Source organism: Strigops habroptila, chromosome 13, assembly GCF_004027225.2.
Source record: "Strigops habroptila isolate Jane chromosome 13, bStrHab1.2.pri, whole genome shotgun sequence".
NCBI classification, from domain to species: domain Eukaryota; kingdom Metazoa; phylum Chordata; class Aves; order Psittaciformes; family Psittacidae; genus Strigops; species Strigops habroptila.
In genome coordinates, this window is record NC_044289.2 from 606807 (window position 1) to 613830 (window position 7024).

The window sequence follows — 7024 nt, forward strand, 5'->3', positions numbered from 1 at the left end:
GAGCCAGCTCTCCTGGCTTTGCTGAGAATTGTAAAGCGGCTTTAGACTTTAATTGTTATTGTTCTGAGGAGCAAGTTACATGCTTGCATGGGCCAGCTTGTTTTCAGCCATTAGAAATAGTGTATTTACCTCTAAAATGCTCCAGATTCAAGAGGCTTATCTCAGGAAAATGTTAATTGCTTGAATGTTTCACACTCTTGTTCAAGGAGCTTTACTGAGATTCAGCTGTAATGTAGCAACTGTTTAAAGAAGAAAAAAAATCCTCAATCCAAAATGGAAATCATCTCAGCATCTTCATGGGGGAAAAGCACAACAATGTATGACTGAACCTCTCCTTCACTTAGAAATACTCAAAAAATAGTTTCTGTATTTCTGCAAGGTGAATAAGGATTTTGCCTTAATAGGATTGAAAATTTATGAGTGTCAAAAACTTAGTTTACCAGACACAAAGTAGATGCTTCTAGTAATTGCTGTAGAGTGTTTGTAGAGTACCGGGGAGGTTATCAACTTCACCCAGCCATGTTTTCTGTGGGTAGTAGTCAACTTCTTGGCTCTTTCCTTCGGTGTGTTGCAGCTGAATGAATGAATTTAAAAATCTGGGTCTCTTCCTCCCCCGGTTTTAGGCCAAGTGTAAATTAGCAATGCAGGTGGCAGCTAATACACAAACTAATACGGTTGGCTTCCCTCTCTCCTCTACTCCCTCCCCAATTTACAACTTACTTTTGGCAATAGCAACCCATGTCAAATGTGAACTGCTCTCTGATCAGGTTACAGACTAGGAAGGAGCACGAATTATCTTTTGCTCTCATAGGACTATGGTGGAAAATAGAATCAAAATTAGCAGATAAATGAATAAAATCTCTAGGACAATAACTGAATAAACATGTCTGCTAAGCAATTTTCTAAGAGGAAAATCTGGCATCTCTCACTTAAGGAGAAATACTGAGGAGGAAAGCATGTGTGGAGTCCTTTACTGAGACTGCACAAGCAGAGTGGTAGAAGCTGGTTTGCAATGTCAAACACCAGGTTCTTGTTGTAAGTAATCTAAACCTTTGCACACCACAATGTATTTCCTTAAGCCGGTGTGACTGATATATCTCTCTCTGCCAGTCTGACCTCAGTGGAGTTTGCTGCAACGCTCTGCTGCTCATGGCAACATCGAAATTACCAACCTGAGCCAAAATCACACAGCTTAGGAGACAAGGTGAGTGGGCGCAGTGCACCAGTTTTCTTGATGAGGTCCCAGAAAATGCCCTCCATTCCCTGTCCTCAGTGTTTTAAAATGGAAATTGGAATAATATTAAAAAACATGCAATGCTGATTGAAGTTGCAGAATAATGTGTATATAGGCTGAGAGAGCTGGGCTGGGGCAGCCTGGAGAAGAGAAGGCTCCTGAAGGGGAGACCTTAGAGCAGCTCCAGTGCCTGAAGGGGCTCCAGGAAACCTGGAGAGGGGCTTTGGACAAGGGCCTGTAGGGACAGGACAAGGGGGAATGGCTTAAACCTGCCAGAGGGGAGATTGAGGTGACCTCTTAGGCAGAAGCTCTTCCCTGTGAGGGTGCTGAGGTGCTGGCACAGGGTGCCCAGAGAAGCTGTGGCTGCCCCATCCCTGGCAGTGTTCAAGGCCAGGTTGGACACAGGGGCTTGGAGCAACCTGCTCTAGTGGAAGGTGTCCCTGCCCGTGGCAGAGAGTTGGAACTGAATGAGCTTTAAGGTGCCTTCCAACACGAATCCGTCTGTGGTTCTATAATTCTATGATATAGACTGGTGTGCAGGGCCCTTTCCAAGGGCAGTGCTGTTGTAAGTCAGTTACTGTATTTCCTTAGGTTATGATCCCACATTCAGAGTTATTCTCAGACCATCAGCCCACGTCCAGCCAGACCAGTGCCTCTTACAGCAAGAGCTCTCAGCAGGCTCTGGTGGGGCCCAGGAGGACGTATGCTATTATGGGCCAGGAGCAAATGGCAGGATGTGTCCTGCTTTTTTGGGGGACTGAGGAGAGTAAGGGGGCCCATAAAAATAAATACATTTACAAGCACAGAATGAAACAACAAATTGGAATTGTGCTGAACTCCAGTTCTGGGGTTTTATAATCCACAGAAACTTATTAACTTCAGAGACCTGTGCAAGCTAGGAAAAAAGTAAGCTTTTCATTCCATCCCCAAAACACAGAGAATTTAGAGCATTTTTATGGTGCATTTTAGGACAATGACCTGGGCAATGTGTTTAGCTGCTTCACTTGCCTCATAAAACCCAGTTTATACAGTCTTGGAATCAATCCTGTTCTGTTTTGGGCTTTCCAGAGCAGGGACTGCCAGTGGAAGCATTTGATGATCTAGAGCTAGTGTGTCAAAGGGACATAGACCAGAACTATTGCCTTCACCTCCATGGTCAATAGGAAATAGATATTTAGACATAAATAACCTTCGCTGTGAGGTGGGGAGAACATCTCTCTGCTGTCCAAGGTTTGAGGACACTTCTCTGTTTTCCAGGACCTGGTCTTTCAAGTTTATTTACACTGGGCAGCACAAGCTGAGCAAGAAAGATACCCTGGTGTTGAATTTTACATAGTAGTGTTTGAATATTGTTGGGCACTTATTCCTCTCTGCCCCCCCCACCCCAAAAAAACCCTCATTTGGAAATACCAGATGCATTTTCATTGCTTTAGAGCTGCAATAGTTTCAGTTGCATAACTTTGTTTTTCAGGGAATACCACTACCACCACCACCACATTTCAGGATCTAATTCTGAATTGTATTTTAACTGTTTTCCAGCTCCCCATGCTGAAGGTGCAGCTGGAGCAAAAAAGGGCCAGACAGTCTGAAGGATGAAGGGTAGGAATGTGCCAAATATTGCATGCTTGGACGTGAGCAAAAGCGATGTGTCCTCAAGCCAGATCCCTCACTCGCTGCTTGTGTCTTTACTCTGGACCTTTGGTTTCTTTGAAGGCTGGTTAGTTTTCCTGTGACCTTCTGGAGAAGCCTAAGGAGGAAAATATCTGTGGCATGGAAGTGCACGGTTTGACCTCAAGAAGAAAAGAAGGTAGGTTTGTGAGAGTTAGTTCTTCACCCACCCAAATAGACATATTTCTGAATTAACATTCGAACGCCTACTTGTTTTAGCCAAAGGTGCCTGCTTGTAGTTAACATCTCTGCATCTTTTGCGAGTATTTAGCTCTACAGAGAGCAACTATTATTGCTATTTCTTTTTGCACTGATAGGGTAACTTGCACTGTGGCCACGGCTGTCCCTGCAGCCGCGCACTGCAGTGTGCACATCACTGGCCTGCCACAGCCCAGGCAAAGGAGAAAAATCAGAATTCAAACCCTGTCTGAAAAGTAAAAGGGACAAATTAGTTTCTTGTCACTGCACTGCAATAAATACATTGTCATTTTTATACCCCAGTGAATCATATTCTCCATTTCCCCCGTAACTATTATACAGTCTGCTGGCAGTACATCATTTTTTGGTAATTTTATTTTCACCAATTGTTTTATGAAATTTTTGAGTTTTATGGACACTAAAACAAATCTAGCCTGCGAGTATTATAGCCCTTTAAATCACCGGCAGGAAATCTCAAGGTTCCTCCAGACTGTGAGAGAAGGAAGCTTTAGGAAAGAAAGATTGTTCCTAGCTTATAAACTGAGCAAAAACCCAGAGATAAGTTTGTAAAAGGGACATACATCATCACTGGCAAAAGTAGGACGTAAAACAACATCTCTCTGCTCAGCTCCCTTAAGAATAAAAATGGATTTTTATTTAGCAGAAACACTAAAGTAGTTGGGGAAAGGAACACACAAGCTTTTCCATGCTTTCTTAAACATAACAATCCTTATTTCCTACAGAGCCACTGTGTCAGGCACTACCTTGCTAAATTGCAGTTATTTGTAGTCTCAAACTAGTGGGAACCTGGCAGGAACCCTAATTCCAGCCTAAATGCATAGAGTGCTTGGCTGAATTTGGTCCTCATGATGCTGAAGAAGTGGTGGCACCTGGCACAGGGGAAAGGGATCACCCAAGTTCTCCCCTCTTATCTGTAACCTTTGCTAACCCATCTGGACCAGGTTTTTTTGAGAAGGTTTTGCCAGTTGCGCAAGATTTCAGACAGCGAAGGGAGGCAAAGACCTGCAGAGCCACCCTGCACACAGGCAGCTTGCTAGGAACCCCCAGAGGCTAGGAAGGCAGATAGAGACCTAGGGAAGTTGCTGTGGTCCAGCCTCTACCTGACATCAGCAGAGATCTCTGTCCTTACCAAACAAGCTACTTGGCTTTGGCTTTCTGAGGAGCAGTAGGTTATGGTTTCCAAAACTTAAATCAAAATTGAGTCATGATGATATGATAAAAGCTGATGATTTAAATTTTTTCTAAGTAAGGTCTTTGTTCTTGATAGATTGTTTGATGCACTTTGCATATCTATGCATATAAGAAAGTAAAAGTAGGTGAGATGGTCTTGTTTAGGTGGAAACATCGAACAAGAGCTTTTTAAACTGGAAATCTGAGAGATTCAGATGGACAAGCTCTCGTCCCATTTCTGACGCGAGTTTTGCAGTCTCGAAGGAAGTACTCCTTTTACTGTTCCCTTTTAATTTACATCTAAATATTTTTAAAGGCTCTGAAAATACTGATATTAAATATTCGTTCTGAGAATTGGATGAGACTTCTTTTGAATCACTCTTGTTTCTAAGATTTATTTTATTTTTTTTTAAAGGTAATGGAAATAAGAAATTTAAGCAATAATATAAAAATGGCTGCTCTGTCTCAGACCTGTGGTCCACTGTGGCCAGAAATGGAACCCTATAATTGTATATGCATATCGTATTTTTCTTGGTATATCCTTCCAGCAATCTATTATGTAGGAACTTATGAGCCACAGGGAACACATTTGTTAATGGCACTCGACGGATTTTTTCCTCTGTGAATTTATTGATTTGAACATATGTATGCTTATGACTTCCACAGTATCATGTGGGAATGACTTCCGCTCTGTAATGTATGTTGTCATGGAAAAAGAAAAGTCTAATTTTTTCTACCTTTACACTCCTTGCTTTGCTCTTTTTTCATCCGATGCCCTACTTTTTGCTTCACAAGAAGCTGTGAGTTACCACTGCCCATTTACCTGCCCGTGATGCCCATGAGCTTAAAGATTCCTTCCCACATCTTAATCTGGGCACCCTTTTCCCATTCAGAGAAGCTCAGGTTGACCTGTAATTTTTGGACAAAAAAAAAGCCTTCCAGAGGGAATGTGGGTGCTGCTCCAGAGCAGGGTTGGGTTTACACACTGCGGATTTGGGAGGCTGCAACGGTAACTTTTATGTGTTGGCTAAAAATCAAGGGTGGGTTGAGGCCCTGAAGGAATTAACTCTGTAAAGATAAGTCCCTGAGTAGTGTCTTGGTTGCAAAATGAACCTTTCTGAAAAGTAAGTACAAGGTAAAAATCTCTATTTGTTAAGTTTATATTCCCAGACTATGACCTTCAGACTGTACATTCTGAGTAAATCGGTAAAAAATAAACTTGGAGCTACTTTTCCAGTTCTATGTTTGTATTACTTGAAGAGAAGGACGTACAGGTTTCAAAATTGACTGTTTGCAGTCCTGGTTTTAGGCTCTGCCATGCATTTTGGCTGTTTAGAACATGGCAATGCTGCCTCCCGTCTCTCTTTGGGTGTTTCAGGGGAAGATCTCTTTAGCAACCTGAGGATCACACCCTGCCCACATGGGTGGTGATTTGTCTCCTGACTCCAACACGAGAGCATTTTCCATCCTGAGGATTTATAACTGGTTTCTAGCCCAATAGTGGCCAGACGGATGTTAGGGGTGAAGCACTTCGTAATGTGAATGGTTGTGAAGAAAAGCAGAGAGGACAACAAGGTATAGTCAAGTGGGGCGTGAGTGAGTAGATGCGCTCAGCGCATCTCGATCTCTTCAGGAGTGCCTGTTGAAAACCAGGGCATGGCTGGACAACGGCCACGACATTTGGCTCAGGCTGTTGCGTGTGTGCTGATGGACCAGCTGCAGGATGATTGCAAGGAGGAAAATGTCTGTGAAAGAGGGGCTTGAGTTCTATTGGCAGTGCTTGGGAGAGAACAGGAAGCAATAGGAAGAAGCCCCAAACCTGCTGCGGTAGCTGGTGTGGGTGTAGGGGCTGTGCCCCAGCCTGTGCTGTCTGATGGCTGTGGGGGTCCCATTGCAGATCTGTGCACCCCGTTCACATCAGGAACGTTCGGCTGAGCCAGATAACAAATGCACATCTCAGTTTCTTTCTGCTGTATCAGCTCTCTAACACCACCTCATTGAAAACAAACCCATGTCACTGCCTCCTCACCGCACTCTTTGCTGCTTTCTGCTTTCTCCTCCCTCCCTCTCCCCTTTGCGCAAAGGGCAGTTCTTACTGATCTTTTTCTCTATGTAGATAAATCTGCTTCTTTTTTTCTTTTTTTCTTTTATTTTTCCTGCCATGCTGTTTAATCTCAACTCGGAGCCCCAGAGCTGGTGCAATGTTACAGCAGTTTTGTCATGTTGGCTGTCACCGTGCTGACAGCCCCGTGACAGCTGGCAGATGTACAGATGATGGATGTTTTCTCCCTTGTGCAAGGACGATGGGATAAAAGTGCAAAAAAACCAGGTAATAGATGGGAAAAGGAGAGCAACATTGATAAGGCCTGGTCCTCACTCTGTGATGTATGGGAAAGCAAGCTGTGGGCAATTTGTTTCAGAGAAATGAGGGGCTCTTTGTAGAAAGGGACACAAGGAAAAGAATTAAAAAAGGAGAGAAAATAAAGAAATAATAATAAGGAAGGTGAGGGGTGGTGGGGGAGGAGGGGTGGGGGGAGAGGAATACCCAAAGTTTGTCTTTATTGTGGCAGCACCAGCCCGTTGTTATGGCAATAGGCAAATCTCATTTCAAGGCCAGGCCTGGGGTCCCTGGCTCGTGCCTGTGCCTGGCATACAATGAGGGACCCCACAGGAGGTGTCTGGGCTGGGAACACTGTGTTTCGCTTTGCTTGTTTCTGCTGCTTCACCCATCTC

General features: G+C 43.8%; 1 long non-coding RNA gene across 1 annotated transcript; it reads left to right on the plus strand.

Moving 5' to 3' along the window:
- Positions 1-914: 914 nt before the first annotated feature.
- On the plus strand, positions 915-3030 carry LOC115615285. Its single transcript, XR_003994013.1, has 3 exons — positions 915-1035; positions 1111-1204; positions 2948-3030. It is a non-coding gene; the product is annotated as an uncharacterized LOC115615285 (long non-coding RNA).
- Positions 3031-7024: the final 3994 nt, after the last annotated feature.